The 20,752-nt window shown below is 37.7% G+C and overlaps 1 long non-coding RNA gene across 4 annotated transcripts in view; it reads right to left on the bottom strand.

Annotated features, from left to right (window-relative positions):
* Positions 1-20,752, bottom strand: part of LOC144308471 (uncharacterized) — a 349,376-nt gene that overhangs the window by 172,469 nt on the left and 156,155 nt on the right. For all 4 annotated transcript variants that reach the window (XR_013374941.1, XR_013374939.1, XR_013374940.1 and 1 more), the window contains exon 3: positions 10,386-10,492. This is a non-coding gene — a long non-coding RNA (uncharacterized LOC144308471). The remainder of the gene's footprint in view (positions 1-10,385; positions 10,493-20,752) is intronic.

Genomic DNA, 20,752 nt, shown 5'->3' on the forward strand with positions numbered 1-20,752 from the left:
CATGTGTGAGTGATGTGAGGAAAGCATCACAGGGATGCTTAACATCTCAAGTCTTGTGCTTTGTCCTTCTCTGCGCTGCTTGCAATCTTATCATGAGCAAGCATAGAGTCACAAAGTTACAAGTGTTTCTCAAACTTAGTGGTCTGTACTTGCATATGTAAAGTGGAGAAAAAGAATTTTCCGTTAAATGAAGGGGAAATACCCACAGCTAACATCATACTTAATGGTGAAGGACTGAATTCCTTCTCCCTAAGATCACAACACAGGGCAAGGTGGTCTGCTCTCACCAGTTCTATTCAATCTTCTAGTAAAATTCTAGCGGAGGCAATTAGACCAGAAAAGGATATAAAAGGCATCCAGACTGGGAAGGGAGAGTTAAGACCACCTCTATTGGCAGATAACATGATCTCGCATAGAAAAAGCCATGAAGAATCCACCAAAAAGCTACTAGAGCTAATAATGAGTTTAGAAATCTTGTATGATACAAATCAACATACAAACATTAATTGAATTTCTATATACTTGCAATGAACAATCCAAAAATAAAATTAAGAAAACAATTCCATTTATAATAACATCAAAAAATAGTTAGACATTTAACAAAAGAAGTGCAAGACATGTCCATTAGAAATCATTGAATGAAATCAAAGGAGACCTAAATGAATAAAAAGACATCCCCTGTTCATGGATTGGGAAATTTAATATTATTGAGCTGACAATACTCCTCATATTGATCTGCAAATTCAACACAGTCTCCACCAAAAATCCCCACTGGCTTTTTTTGCAGAGAATCTAAATCTGATCCTAAAATTCATATGGAAATAGAAGGAATTCAGAATAGCTACAATAATCTTTAAAAAGAACAAAGTTGAAGAACTCACACTTTCCAATTTCAGAAAACTAGAGGAGTTAACACTGAATAGTACTGGCATAGGATACATATGGGGATCAATGGAATTGAGAGTCCAGAAATAAACCCTTATGTCCATGGTCAATTGATTTTTTGACAAGGGTGGCAAGACAATCAAAGGAAAAAGAACTGTTTTTCAACAAAGATTGCTGTGACAACTAGATATCCACATGCAAAAGAATGAAGTTGAATCCCTACCTAACACCATATACAGAAAGTACTCAAATGGATGAAAGACTGGGGCACCTGGGTGGTTGGTTGGGCATCTGACTTCAGCTCAGGTCATGATCCCAGGGTTCTGGGTTTGAGCTCTACATTTGGCTCCCTTCTCAGTGGGGAGTCTGCTTCTCCCTCTGTCTCTGCCCCTCTGCCCCTCACCCCACCTGCGTGCACATGCTCTCTTTCTCTCACCCCCCCCCCAAATAAACAAATAATCTTTTAAAAATGGATGAAAGATCACAATGGAAGAACTAAAACTGCAAAATTCTTCAAAGAAAACAGATATAAATCTTCATGACCTTGGATTAGGCAATGATTCCTTACATTGGACATCAATACTGTAAGAAAAGAAAAAATAAAGTAGGCCTTCTCAAAATCGAAATATTTTGTTAATTGTTAATCTGTTAATAAAACAGAAATACTTAGATTTAGTATTTATTAAAATATTACAGCTCAGTAATAAAAATACAAATAACCCAATTTTTATAATGGACAAAGAATCTGAATAAATATTTCTCCAGAGAAGATAAACAAATGAACAACAGGCACATGAAAAGACACTCAACACCATTAGTCATCAGGGAAATGGAAATTGAAACCACAATGAGATACCACTTCACATTCACTAGAATGGCTATAATCAAAAAGACAACAATTAAGGGGAGCCTGGGTGGCTCAGTCAGTTAAGCGCCTGCCTTCAGCTCAGGTGGTGATCCCAGGGCCCTCCCTCTCCTCCTCTCCTTGCTTGTACTCTCTCTCTGTCAAATAAATAATAAAATCTTTTTAAAAAGACAACAATTACAAGTGTTATAGAGGATGTGGAAAAATGCAAATATTCATACACTGGTGGTGGCATGTAATATGGTACAGCAACTTTGGAAAACATTTTGGTAGTTCTTAGAAGGGTTAAACATAGAGGTACCATAAAACCCAGCAATTCTATTCCTAGGTATCTACCCAAGAGAATTCAAACATATGTTCACACAAAAACTCGTACACACACACACACACACACAAAACTCATACACAAATGTTCACAGTAGCATTAGTCATAACAACAAAAACTCTAATGGCACTGCACTTGTGCAGAAAACAAATGTCCTTTTTGTTTAAAAAAAAAACATATAGAAATTATGTACAGGTGAAGCAGCATTAGGTCTATAATTTATTTTAAAATGTTTCTAACACAGATGAAGTGAATATAATAAAAAGGTTTACCCAAGTTCCCAGCAATAGGTCAAAAATTCACTCACAGGGGTGCCTAGGTGACTCAGTCAGCTAAACATCTGACTTGGTTTCTGCTCAGGGGTTGATCTCAGTGTCAGGGGATCGAGCCCCAGGGTGGGCTCCATGCTCAGCGGGGAATCTGCTTAGATTCTCTCTCTTCCTCTCCTTCCATCCCTTGCCTGCTACCCACAGCTTGCAGGTGCACACTGTCTCTATAAATCTTTGAAAAAAATTTACTCAACAGATGCACTCTAGCTATTAAGTCTGGCTAATATGATCTCAAATATAAGTAAATACCTCAAAGCAAAAGACAAAATAAAAATAGTGATAAGCAAATAAACCAGTAAACTTAAAACACAAATCACTCTTAATCATGTGACCAGGAAGTGTAATGCCTCTGTTAAAAAGTATTTCTTGACGGCAGCCCAGATGGCTCAGCGGTTTAGCGCCGCCTTCAGCCCAGGGCGTGATCCTGGAGACCTAGGATCGAATCCCACGCCAGGCTCCCTGCATGGAGCCTGCTTCTCCCTCTGCCTGTGTCTCTGCCTCTCTTTCTCTCTGTGTCTCTCATGAATAAGTAAATAAAATCCTTTAAAAATATATTTCTTGGGCAGCCCCGGTGGCGCAGCGGTTTAGCGCCGCCTGCAGCCCAGGGTGTGATCCTGGAGACCCGGGATCGAGTCCCATATCGGGCTCCTTGCATGGTGCCTGCTTCTCCCTCTGCCTGCGTCTCTGCCTCTCTCTCTAGCTGTGTCTCTATGAATAAATAAATAAAATCTTAAAAAAAAGAAAAAATGTATTTCTTGAAATAGAGTTATAACATAAGGGGAAAGTACAATACTAATCCAGAGCTCATTTTCCAGATTAATCCAATACCACAGAGAGGGAATAAGAAATAAAGTAAAAGTATAATAATTTTTTCATCTTGTCGGGTGAAGTGGGAAGGAGAGACAAAATTACCGTTTAACTTTTTTAATTAATGCAGAAATATAGGTTCAAGTATGTTGTTAATCATTTAAAGGAAAATGATAGAACAGAAATTTGAAGTAGAACATTTAATTAACTAAAGAATAAAAAACTGGACAGTATGAAACTTGTTTGCTCTAGCAAAATTGAGAAAATAAAATTAAGGAAACAATAGAAAATCATACTAAACTGAAAATATTTTTTAAGAGATAGAAGGAATAGGGAACAAAGAAGTTATTACAATAGATGCAAATGTGCCAATTTTCCTTATTGAAACACAAAAACTCTCAGACTAAGTAAAATAATTTTTAAAATCTAGCTATCAATTGTTCACCAGAGGAATACCTAAAGTAATTTGATATAGTAAGGACAGTTGTTAAAATAAGAGATAAGAGGGGGCACCTGAGTGGCTCATTGGGTTAGGTGTCTGACTCTTGATTTTGGCTTGGGTCATAATCACTGGGTTGTGAGATTAAGCCCTGCCTTACACTCCACACTGTGTGTAGAACCTGCTTAAGAGTTTCTCTCTACTCTCCCTCTGTCTCTCCCATCATCAAATAAATAAATAAATAAATAAATAAATAAATAAATAAATAAATAAATAAATAAGTGAGTGAAAAATAAAATATGGGAAAAGATATACCAGGCAAAAGCAAATAAAATGGACACAGGAGGCCATATTAATGACAAAGTTGACTATAAAGCCAAAAGGATAAATGAGACATAAAGGGATATTTCATAATAATTAAGGGTAAAATTACAAAGAAGATATTAGAAATACATAGCTAATTCATAAACCTATAATCATATGGGAAATTTTAAGAGGCCTCTCTCAGAATTTTACGATGTCAAGTAAATATGTAATAAATAAATGTTTATACATTGGGTAAGCTTATTTTTAATTAATGTAAAAAGAATTTTATATCCTGAAGACAATGTTTTCTCAAATATTCTTAGAACACTTCTGAAAAAGATACAACACCTAGAACACTTTAATCAGCCTCAGAGAGAAGCTAAAAACTCTAAAGCTTTACATGCTGTATTGCCTGACCACAATTTAAAAAGTAACACAAGAAATTAGTATTAAAAAGTAAGTGTGAATTTTTAACCATTCAGAGGAAATCAAAACTGAATTACAGACAATATGAAGACCATAGAAAAGGATCAAAATATATAAGATGCAATAAAAATCAGGCTCAGAGGAAAACTGATAGCCTTAAACTATTCTACTGTTAAAGAAGAAACACTGGAAGTACATAAGCTACATATTCCACTAAAAATGAACTAGAAAAAAAATTGGGAAGCCAGAACAAAGTATGGTGACAAAATCAGTTTAAATTCAACAGAAACTAATATATTCCTTTAAAGACATAAAAGATATGATTAGTAAAATCAATGACTTCCTTTAGAAAAACAAAGTGACTAGATAACAAAACAAAACCATATACTATAAGAAATGATAAAGTGGATGCAGAAGAAACTTTCCAAGGTAAAAGAAAACAGTACACACAATTTTATGCCATTGAAAACTAGATAAAATGGACCATTTTCTGGGCAACCATAAATTAGCAAAATCAACTTAAGCAACAAATACTATAAAGTAGAACAATAATCACAGAAGAATTCAAACATCTATCACCAAAAAATTGTTTTAAATCTTGCATTCTTCAAATGTTTGGGAAATGGATAATTGTTGTGTTATATAATTTATTCCAGATTGTGGAAAACAGTTTATTCAATAAATTTGGAAGATTTTGTAACACTTGTGCCAAAACCTGATGAAGAGTGGCACCTGGGTAGCTCAGTGGTTTAGCATCTGCCTTTGGTTCAGGGCATAATCCCAGGGTCCTCTGATTGAGTCCTGCATCAGGCTCCCCACAGGGAGCCTCCTTCTCCCTCTGCCTATGTCTCTGTGTCTCTCATCAATCAATAAATAAAATCTAAAAACAAAACAAAACAAAACAAAATCTGATAAAGATAATACGAATCCAATCTCACAAATGTAAATGCTTATATAATCAAAGCCAGTAGTGCAATAAGAGAACAATACACTATACCCAAATAGGTCTTTAATTTAGGAATGTAAGAATAGTTTAACATAAATAAGTTCATTGCATTAACTGGTTAATGAGATTTTTAAAAATAAATAAATAAACAGATCATGGGGCACCTGGATGGCTCAGTTGGTTAAGCATCCAACTCTTGATTTTGGCTCAGGTCATGATCTCAGGGTCCTGGGATCCAACCCCACTTCACATCGGGCCTCTGCACTCAGCAGGGAGTCTGTTTGCCTCCATGCCCCTTACTACCCTCATGTTCTCTCTAAATAAATAAATAAATAAAATCTTTAAAAAATTAAAAGGTCATCCCATTATGTGACAAAAAGACATTTAATAAATTTCAATAGCCATTCCTGATTATAAAACCTGGGAAATGTAAGAATAGAAACATCTTTATCAATAACAACAGTATCAGAAACCAAGGCAATAGCATGATAAAGGTCAGTGCTCTATAAAAATTAAAACCAAAACCAAGACAAGGATGTCACTGCCTCCATATTGTTCTCAATCTTTTATCTAATGCAATCAGACAATAAAAGGAAATGAATAATAAATGTTTAAAAGGGAGAACACATGATAATAAGAAAATAAACTATTAGAATTAATAAAGGGTTCAGTAAGGGGGCCAATCATAAGCTTTGCATTAAAACAGTCACTTTTCATCATACCAAAAACAACCTATTGGTAGGTGTAACAAAAAGAGAAATCTTGGGCAGCCCCGGTGGCGCAGCGGTTTGGCGCCGCCTGCGGCCCAGGGTGTGATCCTGGGGACCCAGGATCAAGTCCCACATCAGGCTCCTTGCATGGAGCCTGCTTCTCCCTCTGCCTGTGTCTCAGCCTCTCTCTCTGTGTGTGTGTCTCTCATGAATAAATAAATAAAATCTTTAAAAAAAAAAAAAAAAAAAAAAAAAAAAAAAAAAAAAAAAAAAAAAAAAAACAAAAAGAGAAATCTTATTCACAATATCAATAAAAATTACTCTCATTCTCAAAAACAATAAAAATTATGAAATACCCAGGAAAAAAAGAGATAATAAGAAAAGTATGAGACCCATACCAAGAAAATGATAAAGTCCCAGAGAAGTACACAAAAAAGACCTAAATCTTGCATGGGGTACTAAATTTGGTAAAGATGTTAGACTCCAGAGATCATCTATGAGCTTAATGTAATTCCACTCAGAATTCCATTTTTTTCCAAAATATAGACAAAATAAATTACAGATTTATCACAGACATTTTAAATAAGTATAATAGCTGTAACTTACTGTGGACTTACTCTGTACCAGGCATTGGGCTAGACTCTTTACAATCATTAATTTTTTTTAAAGATTTTATTTATTTATTCATGAGACACAGAGAGAGAGAGAGAGAGAGTTAGAGACACAGGCAGAGGGAGAAGCAGGCTGCATGCAGGGAGCCTGATGTGGGACTCGATCCCAGGTCTCCAGGATCAGGCCCTGGGCTGAAGGCAGTGCTAAACCGCTGAGTCATCGGGGCTGCCCTACAATCATTAATTTGTTTAATCCTTGGAATGACTCTATTTTTAAGCCCTTTTTACAGATGGGGAAATCAAGGCACAGAGAGGTAAATGATCTGCCTAAGCTTACACAGCTGGAAATTCATAGAGCAATGACTCAAACATAGCCTTTCCTACTTCAATACCCGTGCTATTTTTTAAAGTTCTTTTTGACAAAAGTTGCATATATTTAAGATGTGTGATATGATATTTTGATAGATGTATATGTTGTGAAATGATGACCACAATCAAACTAATTAACATATCCATCATCTCCCAGTTACCTCTGTGTGTGTGTGTGTGTGTGTGTGTGTGTGTGTGTGTGGTGAGAACATGAGATCTAACATCATTACTGTGAACCTTGCCTAGGCTTAAAACCATGCAAGTATCAGAAGAAAGGAGAGATTTTTTTTAAAGATTTTATTTATTTATTCATGAGAGACACAGAGAAAGAGAGAGAGAGAGGCAGAGACACAGGCAGAGGGAGAAGCAGGCTCCACGCAGGGAGCCCAATGTGGGACTCGATCCCAGGTCTCCAGGATCAGACCCTGGGCTGAAGGCGGCGCTAAACCGCTGAGCCACCAGGGCTACCCCAGAAAGGAGAGATATTTTTGTGTTTTGTTTTTAATCATGGATTGGAAGGTCTTTCTTTGCTTGACATCAGGGCCAGGAAATAACAAGGAAAAACCTAACAGCTTTGCTTACGTACGTCAAAACTTAAAACTTTTGTATAGAAATTAAAAAGACACCAGAAACAAATATGCAAAAAAAGGACAAACAGGAGTAGATATTTGCAATGTTTATGACAGTTACTAGCTACACAATGCTGAAAGTTTCTATGTATCAATTTTGAAATAACAGCAACAGAAAAACCATCAACAGGGAGTTCACAGCAGAAACCAACAAAGTAAAAAATAAAAAGTAAAAAATAAAAATAAAAATAAAATAAAATAAAATAAACCAACCAACTCTCAAGAAACAAAAGGATACTCAATTTCATCAGAATCAATACAATTCAATTTTATGTAACCCTTAAAAAGGTAAGGTGGATTTATTTGTGCTCACATAAAAAAAGTTCACAAGATGTTATGGAGTGAAAAAATAAAATTACAGAGTTCTGTGCAAAGTCTGATCCCTATCTATAATAATTTTTTAAGAGTTTATTTATTCATGAGAGACACACAGAGAGAGAGAGAGAGAGAGGCAGAGACACAGGCAGAGAGAGAAGCAGGCTCCATGCAGGGAGTCCGATGTGGGACTCGATCCCGGGACTCCAGGATCACACCCTGGGCCAAAGGCAGGTGCTAAACCGCTGAGCCACCCCGGGATCCCCTATCTATAATAAATTTTAAATGTGGGCACTTTGTGATTAGAGCTTGAAGGGTATACACTAGCTATTAGTGGGAATTTAGTGGAATAGGGTTATAAAGTTGGGGAAGGTGGAGAGAGTTTCATTTTCTGTTGCATGTGATTTTGCAGGGTTTTTTTTTTTTGCAATGTCCATGTGCTTTGATAATGTATCTGTATTAATTATTATAATCATATTGACTAAAAGTAATATACATTGGAAGATCTCCTGGATCACGAGGAGAAAAATATTATGCATTATATATAAAATATATATATGAAACAAGCATGAAAATGTGAAAAACCCAAGGTAAAATAATGATGCTTATATTTGTATTAGGGGAGAGGAATGCAGAAGAAATACACTTAGCTGTAAATGGCTATCTCTGGAATTAGGAGTTGCAGAGGTCTTTAAATTCTATTTAATATGGTCCATCTCAGTATTTTTGGGCAAGTGGAGGAAAACTGCACCTGTTAGTCCTGCGTAAACTAGTGAGAATTTCATTAACCTGGGGATGAAAAAAACAAGGTTCTGATGCTAACTGTGTTCCTTTTCCCCTCGAGGTTCCAGTTTTCTCATCTGTAAGACTTGGTTAACTCTATCCAACTCCTAAACATCTCCCAGTTCTAACAAGCCATCATTTCCTGATTCTACATATTTCAAATTGCATTCATTAAAAAAACCCAACACTCTCAGCATTTGCAAATTGCCTAAAAAACGATAACCTCTCCTGAGAGGAAAATCCAATGTAAAACTTGAGGAGTTCACTAGGGCCATCCTCAGTGCCTGTTGCATACCCATTTCGATTGCTTCACCAGACAATAATCTATATTCTGATGGTTGGAAACAGCCAGCCAGTAGGGGCTGGTTTTTTTGCACAATGCACAGAGGCAATGACCTCTGGTGGTTTCGTGATCTAAAAAAAGCACAGGTCAAATTAGAAAGGTTTTTTTGTTGTTGTTGTTATTTTGTTTGTTTTGTACTTTTGTAAATACACATAAGTTAGACATTCAATTCCTCCTTTGACATGGTTCTCTGTTTTTACCAGTTCACAACCCCCCACACACCCCGCCTCCACCCCATTCCAGCCCTCTGCCCCATAGGTTCCTCGTTAGCTGCATTCACTCTCAGAGAGATTGTAACGTTCCTGAAAGAACACCAAACTACAATTCTGCTCACCATTAATCCTTGTCTTCTCCAGCCCTCCACAGTACAATTGCCTCTCTATTTCATTCATTGCCCCCCCATCTACAACCTGCACATATTTGCAGTCAATCGGAGAAGTAATTACTTTTGTACGGGAGCACCACAAACCAACTCTTATTTCCACTAGACACAAATATCAATTAAGCATAAAATTCAATTTAGGATTGAAGTGCTGCCGAACCTCCCACCAAAAAAAAAAAAAAAAAAAAAAGAGAAAAAGATTCAGTCCTCTTCGTTAACAGGATTTCAGGCCTCATTTTTTAAGAAGGGGGGTGGCGGGAAGCAGGAATCCCTTCAAACAGTTTAAACTGCCCTATTTTTTATTCTTGGAGCAATTTTCTTGGTGCGAAATTCAGGTTAAAAGCTGCAAAAATGTATCTAAGAAATACAGAAAATGATGTTCAACATTTTTCAGTAGCCCAAAAGATGTTTTTTGTAAATCAGATAAAAATTGCTATTAGAAGAGTATCACTTGGATAATAATGGTGGAGACATATTCAAGGTAAAGGAGGGCTGGTAAGGATTAATTCCACAAAAGTAAGAAACTTTGTTCTTGTGATTGACTTCACTGGGGCATGCAACCACTTGAAATGCATAGGCTAACAGAAATCAAATATTGCAAAAAAAAAGTGAGAATCAGATTTCATCACATAAATAAATAATTTTTCCTATGTTATAATTGTCTTTCAAATACTTAAAATTTAACAAAGTCAACTATCCTGGCAAACACGAGAGAATCCTCCTAAACTAAAATTGCATGAGGATATTTTGTCTTGGGAAATGGTCCTCCCCTTACTGTTCCAAGTTCTGTTATTCTCTTAATGACCTGTTTTTCATTTGAAGTTAGGTGTGTGTGTGTGTGTGTGTGTGTGTGGGTGTGCGTGCGTGTGTGTGCATGTATACAATACATCCACAGGGAGACAAATGCCCACATACCTGATACAAACAAGGGCGGGGGGGGGGGGCTGGTCCTTGACCAGCCTGTCTTCCTTCTCTTATTAATATAACTTCTAATCACACACCAGAGCCTATCATCTTGAACCCTGAAAAACAAAATACATTCATCGACGTTTGAAAAGTAACCCCCAAGAAATGCATTCCTAAATCCTTTAAAATAAACAAATTAAGTGTCCAAGAATAGGAATTCAAGGAGATTTAAATTTGAATTAGCTTAACTACTTTTGACAAGTTTACACATGAAAGACACCAAGATTGTATGTACTACTTGCTGCTTTAAGAAGTTTCATTCTGTCTGTCTATATAAAAAGTTTCGGCCAAAGTTAAATCAATCTCCTCTACTGATTTTCAACATTAGACAAATACCCAGCCCTTTTTTTCTTTCTTTTTTTTTTTTTTTTTTTTTTGAACCCTGCTTTCAGCCTGACTTTTTCCCCAATTGAAATTCAGGCCCTCAATGGTTGGTTTTTCTTGGTTCTAAATGTTGATAAAAAAGGGTTTTCTCTACTCCCTCAATTTGATGTGACAGGCTTCTGACATGAATAATGGAAGCATTTCTTTCACAGGCAAATCAACTTAATTTAGCAAGCCTTTATACTCTCAGTGGGCAAGCCACAATCCCCGAGATTCCATGAGAGCCTTTAAGTTAGACGAAATCTTTAGAATTTGCAGAAAATGTATAAAGTAAACAACACTTATTTTGTCACAATACTTGAATAACTTTTATGCAGGAGTTACAGATGAATATATTACTTCCTAATCAGATCTTGATTTACAAGCAATTTACAAGCTCAAGGGAAACTAGCCCTCAGTAAGAAAAATAAGAGAAGTCTCTACACAAATAAATTTTAAAGCCTAAAGATTGAAAACAAAACACAACGAAAAGCTGAGAATACAAAAAAACAAACACCCTCTCCCTCTGAACAGAAAAGACACAGAAAAATCAAGATACCTATACATTGCAGGGCCGAGTGGAATTTCTAACAACAGCCTAAGAGAACTATTTTTGAACAATCCTTTTAGGCAGGATCTTGGGAGAACTGAGAGGGCAGCACTTCCTAGCCATCAGACTAAAAGGAATAGATCCCACAGTCATTTCCACCTCCAAAATCAGGATCCAGTTATTCCCCCTGAGAACATTTCAGGACAGGAAGAAGACATGTTAATAATGCATTAGTGAAAGAGGGATGGGACTCAGAAGAATAAAACTAAGACATATGCCTTCTGAGTTGCCCATGGAGGAATGATTAAAATATGAAGGAAACCAGCCTCGGAATGCAACATATTTTGCATTATAACAGTCTCTAACAGAATATGGAGGTTGGCATTTGCCCCCTGGCCTTCTGTATCTTTTTTTTTTTTTTTAAAGGTAAAATAGAAAGAAAGGAAACAACACAGGACTGGGAATCTGGAGACCTGCTCCCAGCTCAGCAAGAACATTTCCTGAGACCTTAGGTAAGTCTCTTCCCCTCTCTGGGACTCAGTCCTCTTCTGTTCAACCAGAAGGCAGAAGTAGGTGATCTCTAAGTTTCCTTCCCATTCTAAAATGCTCTCTTTCCATACCCCAGTGACAAAAGTCTAGACAGATAGTGATAAAAGGACTCAATTATTACATATAATTCATAAATCTTAAAGAGTGCTTTACAACTCTGGGATTGGGGCTTGAGCAGGTTCAGCAGATCTACCTTGAGCTTCCTTCCTCTGGCAGCTTTCCATAATTTACCGTCAGCAAATATATAAAAAACAATGTGCTTGCATCTGCCAAGGAAAACCCCAGCAACTGAGAGTTTCTTGGAGCAAAATTGGTTCTTTTTATCCTCAACTGTTTTTCTTATCAACTTCTGAGAATATTTGTAAAATGGTAAATGATAATTTAGAAGAGCATTTTACCTACCTGTACACTTTTTGCAGGACTCCTGATGTACTACAATTTTCAGCGTACAAATAAAAGCATAATTCTGCCCCAATATTATAGTATTTGAATTACGACAGTTTCTGTTTTACCATTATTTAAAATTTTTGTGAAGACGCATATGTTCAAGTAAAAAAATAAACTGGCTTCCGAGTGTCAGATATTTTATCTTATATTTCAATCTCATTTTACATGTTAAGGTTATGGGATTTATAAATTAGGAGGCAACTGTGACAGTTAAAAAGATGCTCTAAATTTCATATAATAATGAACTGCAGTGAACTATTTTCAGATAAATATTTTTTCAGAGAATAAAGAACCATGTTTTTAAAAAAAAAAAAATACACACTCTATACATCTTTAAGCCATTCTCCACCCCTTCTCGTAATTAGCTAATCAGCCAATTAGGAGTTCCAACAATTACAAACATCAGGGAAGACAGAAAGGAAAGAAAAACAGGAACCTATCAAGGTAGAAGAAAATCCTTTTACTTTAAAGAGTGTCCACCATTAACCTCTGAAGAATTCTACTCCACCTTGGCATATCTGTTATTCCCAGTCTCGACCCCTCCCGCCTTCTCTCCCTATTATAATTGTTAGGTCAGTTAATTGGCTGATTAAGGATACACTGGAATTTTTATTAACTGGCAATTAGAGTCAGACCCAAGGCACAGAGAATCCCTTCTGATTGGGAGTGTCACTTGAGTTGCAAAGATTAATAAAGTCAAATGGGGTTTAAAGTATGGTTTGGTTAATTTAGCCTTCTTGTATGGATAATTTTAGCATCATCCATAGCTTTAGTATCTATCGTCTCAGTTGCTTTCAAACCAAACCGCATTTGAGAACAGCAATCATTTAGTCTCCAAACAGGAAAAAAAGGGGAGAATATTGTATAATCACAAGCCCAAGAGATGTTTCCATCTGTTATAATAACAATTCCTATATTTTATTCATGACATTCTTATTCCCTTTCTATCCAGGTCCACTGCAACAGCAGACCCAAGTTTCCCCTTCAAAAAATCCACAGGAGTATATGTGGCATGTCCTCATCCCCTTGGCCTAGTTAAATCCTCTCACGGTCTCTTTTCATAACTTCTCTAAGACAAGGTGACCCTTGTGAAGATCCATTACACAGGGTGCCCAGTTATGGCCAAGGCAAATACTCCCTTATAATCCCAAAACAGTTTGTGATATTATAGGAGAATGGTATCCTTGTATTAAAATTGTGACCCGATAAGGCAAAATGGAGCATATCAATAATCACATGGACAAACAGCTGCAGAATGTACATGTGGAATTGGCTGGATAGTCCTAGAAAAATGATAGAGGCAGTATAAAGTAATTGCTAAACCCAAGAGCTTTGGGTCAGATAAGGCCCAATTCAAAATTCTGGCTCTACCGGGTACTTAAAAGTGTGACCTTGGGCTAGCTACTCAGCCTGTGTGAGCTTTGCTTTTTTCCATCTGTAAAATGAGGTTAATAACAGAAGCCATCTCATAAGTTTAATGGGAGGATTATGAGATAACGCATGCAAAGAGTTTATCTCAGTGCACGAGCACATAGTAATTGTTCAATAAACAAAAGCTATTATTGACGTGACTGTCTTTCCTCATTCAATTTACTGGCTATTTGAATAAACCAACAGGCTTACAGGAACATCTGCTATTCTGTAGATAGTCTTAGAACTTAGGAAAACCTATAGGACAGAGCTCAGAGAACACAAAATCCCAGTGTGTGAAGGGTGGAAAGAGTATGACCGTGGTAAACCCAGGACTGGGGAAATGTAACATTCCTGGGATCTAGGTCTAAATCAGGTTGTCAGGACTGGGAAGGCCATGGGGCTGTCCAATTGCTGAGGCCTGCAGGTTATTCACAAAACCTACTGCACTTTCAGAGTTAGGCACATGGAGAAATTATACCAGACAACTTGGTATCCCATGAGCATAGAGGTTCAAAGCATAGATTGTGGAGCCAGACTGCTTAGATTTTAGTTTTGTTTTGCTTTTAAAGTTTTTAGTTTTTTGGGATCCCTGGGTGGCGCAGCGGTTTGGCGCCTGCCTTTGACCCAGGGCGCGATCCTGGAAACCCAGGATCGAATCCCACGTCGGGCTCCCGGTGCATGGAGCCTGCTTCTCCCTCTGCCTGTGTCTCTGCCTCTCTCTCTCTCTCTCTCTCTCTCTGTGACTATCATAAATAAATAAATAAATAAATTTTAAAAATAAAGTTTTTAGTTTTTTAAAGTAATCGCTACCTTCAACATGGGTCTCGAACTCATGACCTCAAGATCAAGAATCACAGGCTCCACCAACTGAGCCAGCCAGATGCCCCACACTGCTTGGGTTTTAATTTCTGCTGTTACCAGCTGTGTGACCTTAGGCCAATATAGTTAACCTCTCTGTGCCTCGATTTCCTCCTCTGTAAAAATAGGGGATGGTATTAGGTCCTAATTTATAATCCATGTTATAAAAATTAAGTGAGTTAATATTTGTAACTCTTAGAAGAATACCTGGCAAAAATTAGCTTTATATAAGTTTTTGTTAAGTTAAATAAATAAAATTGCTAATGCAGCATTCACTTTGCCCTCATGTCACTAGCACCCTGCCCTCTCTCTGAACAGCAAGAGTTTAGGAGACATGATAATGTATTTGATCCTTGCAGCAGCTTTGCAAGATGGCAATGAGATGACCAGAGGCCAGAAAAGGAAGACAGAGATGGAGACAGGAGTCCAAAAGCCAGAACTCACTTTTCTCATTACTGGCTTAATACCCCACTAACACACAGGGACATATAGTATCTTTTGTTAGTCCTTTAACCTGAGAGAAAAACGGCAACAAACAGTGGACAAAACTGGAAATGCAGTGAAGTCTATCTTCGAACCTTTGATTCTTTCAGAACTCTCTCTCAACTCAGAAGTTGCTTTCTCGTTTCCCTCCAACACAAGTGTTAAACCCACTCCTGTAAAAAAAAAAAAAAAAAAAATCAAACAGAAAGACAGAATGTTAGAGTTGGAAGGTCTATGTCCAAGTTTTATGCCCTTGTATTATAGATGAGGTCACTGGTGCCCACAGAGAGGAAATGACTTTAGTTAAATGATCAAATTCATACTTTTTTCCAATCTCTTCAGATTCAGTATCAAGTTGCATTTAGAGAAGAACAATGGACCGCTCTCATCCCAACATTTGCCGTTTGGATTCTTTGTAGATTGGCATGCCTTCCAAGAGTTCAAGCCAAATGCCACTTCATGAGTTCTGATGTGCTGTTTGCATGGGACATTCCAATGCAAATTGAGTGTCTTGGTCATAACATCTTGGTCTTGTTCTTCTCCCAGATTTGCATCACTAATATATGCAAGTGCCATATAGTCCAAGGGCATCTGGGGGATAAGACTACATAGGAAATGTTGCCCTTTCATGATTCTGTTTTCTCAATGGAAATTTAGTTACTATGGCAAGTTTCTCCAAAGCAGCATTTTTACTCCAATTGTGAACCTGAAGGATTGTTCATCACATGACCAAGGAATAAGTAGTGTATTGCATGTAGTAGCATGGAAGCAAAGAAGAGGTAGAATTTAGAGCTTAAAAAAGAGGTTGTAGGGACACTGGGTGGCTCAGTGGTTGAGAGTCTGCCTTTGGCTCAGGGCATGATCCCGGAGACCTGGGATCGAGTCCCACATCGGGCTCCCCTGCATGGAGCCTGCTTCTCCCTCTGCCTGTGCCTCTGCCTCTCTCTGTGTGTCTTTCAGGAATAAATAAATAAAATCTTTAAAAATTAATTAATTAATTAAAAAATAAAAAAGAGGTTGTACACTGTGACAACAGTTGATAACATGCGGCGACTAGAGTTGATAACATCATATTGTATAATTGAAATTACCTAAGACAGTAGAACTTAAATGTTCTCAGCATAAAAAATAAAGGCACATAAGTGAGGTAATGGATGTGTTAATTAACTCGATGAGGTGGGGGGAACCCTTTCACAGTATATACATAACCCTTTCACAGTATATACAATCATCAGGTTGTACGCTTTAAATATCTTACAATTTTATTTGTCAATTATACCTCAATAAAGCTAGAGAGAAAAAAAGAAAGATAGTGCTTCCCCTCATTTTACACATGAGGAAACTAAAGCCCAGAGAAGACAGAGCAAGTTAGGATTGACAACCTAGTCTCCCAACTCCTGGTTCAGTGTTCCTTCCCCAGCAAAATTTGGTGTACAATTTTCAGTTTATATGAAATTTTTCCAGCAATAAATATGTGAATCAAAGTGGAGGTGAATCATGTTATCACAGGGTACATCCCTGGGACTTAGTCTAACTTACATCCACAGTCCCTTCTGTGTTAAACATGTTGCTTTCTTTTCTTGGGCAGAAAAATACTATAATTTCAGTTAAAACCTTTCCAGGAATTCCAAATATGGGAGGTGGATTTTGCTAGGGAATGCTAATAAGAGGTCAAATAGCACATAAACCCTCTATGTGTCAGAACAGAAACTTCCCAGAATTATTTACTCAGCACTCTACCTTTTATCATTTGAAAATGCTTTCAATTAAGAAGAAGGTTCTTTTTAGGTAACCATACTGCATTTAGTGAAATCCAATCACATAGCATTTTAATAGTACATCTCTTCCCCTAATTTTCGTAGTTATCTGCTGATCTTTATTTTCCAGTGAAAACCATACATTAACATTGCAGTTTTGAAGAAAATGAATAACATTTCTTGTTATGTTATAGGTCAATAGTTAATGCAGCCGAAGTTTCATTTCTCTCCCATTAAAATTGCTTATTTGCCTCATCTCGATGTATATCAAATGGTAATAAGATACGGAATATATAAGGTTGTGACCCATGCCAGTAGGTTTTGCTGTTTCTAGGGTTTTCTTGTTAATTGGTTGCATTGTATGTCAGATCTGATTCTTCCACACCATTGTTAAGGCTGATGATTCTTCAGAACACCATTGAAAACAGAACTAGAAGGAGTTTCACCAAAACAAGGAGCTAGAAGTGAAATTTCCTAAAGACAGAGCAACGGTTTTTACTTTTTACTTTACAGTTGGGAAAATAAAACACGTTCCATCCTGGGAAACTTGACGAGTATGAAAAAGAGTATTTTCCTAGGAAAAAAAAGAAAAAAACTCCTCAATTTGAAATTCTGCACTGATTTCAAAGGTTTTAGAACACATTTCTGGAAATAGAAAACTGACATGAAGAAAATACTCTTGTCAGCTTCAAGAACTACGTGCTCCATGGGGCTATGTATACTTTACTTCACCTAAGAAATGCCCTCCTTAGCTATCGAGCATAAGATATTTTGGGGTTTTTTTTTAAGGTTTTGTTTATTTATTCATGAGAGACACAGAAAGAGAAAGAGTCAGAGACACAGGCAGATGGAGAAGCAGGCTCCATGTAGGGAGTCCGACGTGGGACTTGATCCCGGGACCCCAGGATCACGCCCTGAGCCAAAGGCAGGCGCCAAACCGCTGAGCCACCCAGGCATCCCCATAAGATATTTTTGTAAATGAAATTGTATGGTAACCCCTCCAGAGGAGCTCACTTTTTGAACCAATGGGATAATTGTTTTGCAATGTGAATAACCCCTAATTTATCTATTGTTAGTGGTTGGATTTTTGTTCGTTAAATTTCTTTTTTTTTTTTTTTTGTTCATTAAGTTTCTTAAAAGAGAGCCAGCCTACATATTCTTATCTCTCAGCACTTGAAGGATAGGACTTAGGGAAAGGGACAAGGCAAAGTAAGGACCCTGGCCAGGAAGTCAGAAGACCATGGCTGAATTCATCTCCAGCACTTACTAGCCAAAAGACTGTGGTCAAACCAGGATACCTTTCTCGGCCTCAGTTTCCTTTACTGGTGTCAGATAAAGAAACCATAAGAATCAAGTGTTACTATCTATGCAAAAACACTTGGTAAACTGTAAAATGCTCAACAAATAAAGCTGATAATTCATCATAACAATTAATTAAATGTTTCCTACTCCCCCTTCCAAAGCCAATGATGGAAATGAAAACCAGTAGCTATATAACAGGAAAGTCTAACCTCAAAGTACATAATTTTAATCAAATAGCCTATGGTTGGAGCCCTGGCTTGAAAAGGAAATCAACGTAGTCAGGGAACGCCAGAAAAGCCATGTTCAGTCAGAGCTAACTTAGCCTGTGTGGAGTCTCTGACACTGGCAACCATGGGGCACATCATGAAGGTGGAAAATAATTTCCCTGAGACTGACTCAGTGCAGAAAATCCCCAGGTGATCAGTGAACTTCAACTCTGTTAGGATCGATTTCAAATTTAATTCTGTATAATATGTTGGGAGTAATTCATTAGATTAACTGACTTGAAAACATTTGATCCTTTAAGGCTCAGTTCAGTTAACCTCTTCCATAACCAACTCCTACATCTCTTCAGTTGGAATTAAACTTTCTCTAGTGTGTGCCCCTAATACAAGTGGTATGCCACCCGTATGGCACTCACTAAAAGGTTTATCTTGGAGTGTCTGTGCGCGCACGATGCATGCGCACACATGTGCATGTGCCCACATGCATATATATTCATATTCTTGTGTACTGCCTCACCCACAAGAGTATAATCTAAGCTCCTGAGGTCAGGAGCCATGTCTTTTTAAAAAAAAAAAAAAAGATTTTATTTATTTATTCAAGAGAGACACACAGAGGGGAATCCTTGGGTGGCTCGGCGGTTTAGTGCCTGCCTTTGGCCCAGGGTGTGATCCTGGAGTCCTGGGATCAAGTCCCACATCGGGCTCCCTGCATGGAGCCTGCTTCTCCCTCTGCCTGTGTCTCTGCCTCTCTCTCTCTGTGTGTGTGTGTGTGTGTCTCTCATGAATAAATAAATAAAATCTTTAAAAAAAAGAAGAGAGAGAGACACAGAGAGAGGCAGAGACACAGGCAGAGAGAGCAGCAGGTCCCATGCAGGGAGCCCCATGTGGGACTCATCCTGGGACTCCAGGATCACGCCCTGGGCTAAAAGGCAGGCACTCAACTGCTGAGCCACCCGGGCGTCCCAGGAACCATGTATTGGTCATCATTATATATCTTTCACAGCATCTAGCACATTGCCTTACATATGGTAGTTGCTCAATAAGTACTGCCGATCATCAAAGGTAATGAGAATCATACGTTCACTGTTAAGAGAAGTATTTCCTTTTTTCTGTGCTATAAAACTATTTCAACCTTTAAGGGGTTCCCTTCTTTTTGAGTCCTGTAATTTAGGAAACAAGTCCACGGAGTAAGAGGTAACTGTAGGCATATTTTGAAAAAAATGGAAAAAATAGTACTTAACATAAAAATCACAATTACTGTTCATGAAGCAAAGTAGTTGATGATCCCAGATCTGACAATAGGAATTCACATTCTGGATGGAGCTGAGTATGGTTGTTGAATCCCTCAAGGGAAGTCAGTGTGCTTGAGTTATCATAAGTTCCATCCCATTTGGAGGCTAGGGCCATTTAGGACAGTGTTTTCCAATACAGGAGTCACTAGCCACATGTACTTTACTGAGCACATGAAATGTGCCAAGACTGACTCAAGGTACACAATAAATACAAACACATAAAATTTCCAAGACGTAGAACAAGTTTTAAAAAACAGTATAAAGTATCTCATCAGTAATTTTTATACTGATTGCATGTTACAATGAAAATATTTTGGATATACTAGGTTAAATAAAATACATTATTAAAATCAATTCACCTTTTTCTTTTTACTTGTTCAATGTGGCTACTAGAAAATTTAGAATTACACGTGTGGCTTGCATTACTTATTTTTTTATTTTTTTTAAAGATTTTATTTATTTAGTCATAGACACAGAGAGAGAGAGGCAGAGACACAGGCAGAGGGAGAAGCAGGCTCCACACAGGGAGCCCGATGTGGGACTCGATCCCAGGTCTCCAGGATCACACCCCAGGCTGCAGGCAGCGCCAAACCGCTGCGCCACCGGGGCTGCCCTTATTTTTTTTAAAGATTTATTTATTTGAGAGACAGAAAGTGGGGGGTAAAGGCAGAGGGAGAGAATCTTCAAACAGACTGCCCTCTGAGCAGGGAGCCTGACAAGGGGCTCCATCCCAGGACCTTGAGATCATGACCTGAGCCAAAATCAAGAGTTGGACCCTTAACCAACTGAGCCACTCAGGTGCCCCATGGCTTGCATTATGTTTCCATTGAATAGCACTAAAATTGGAAACCACCCTCCAGAAAAGAATCTATCATTAAAACAACCTAAATACTAATAATTAGCACATCCATTAACTCTTCTTGAGACCAACAGGACCCCAAAAACTAAAGGGCTAAAGCACTGATACAACATTATGTCTTCATCTCTGAAGTACCTGAGTCTGCATCCAAGCAAGAAATAGGAGTACCAGATGAAGGCCTTTCAATTCTATAATTTTCAGGAGTCATAATGAGAAAAG

Source organism: Canis aureus, chromosome X (assembly GCF_053574225.1).
Source record: "Canis aureus isolate CA01 chromosome X, VMU_Caureus_v.1.0, whole genome shotgun sequence".
NCBI classification, from domain to species: domain Eukaryota; kingdom Metazoa; phylum Chordata; class Mammalia; order Carnivora; family Canidae; genus Canis; species Canis aureus.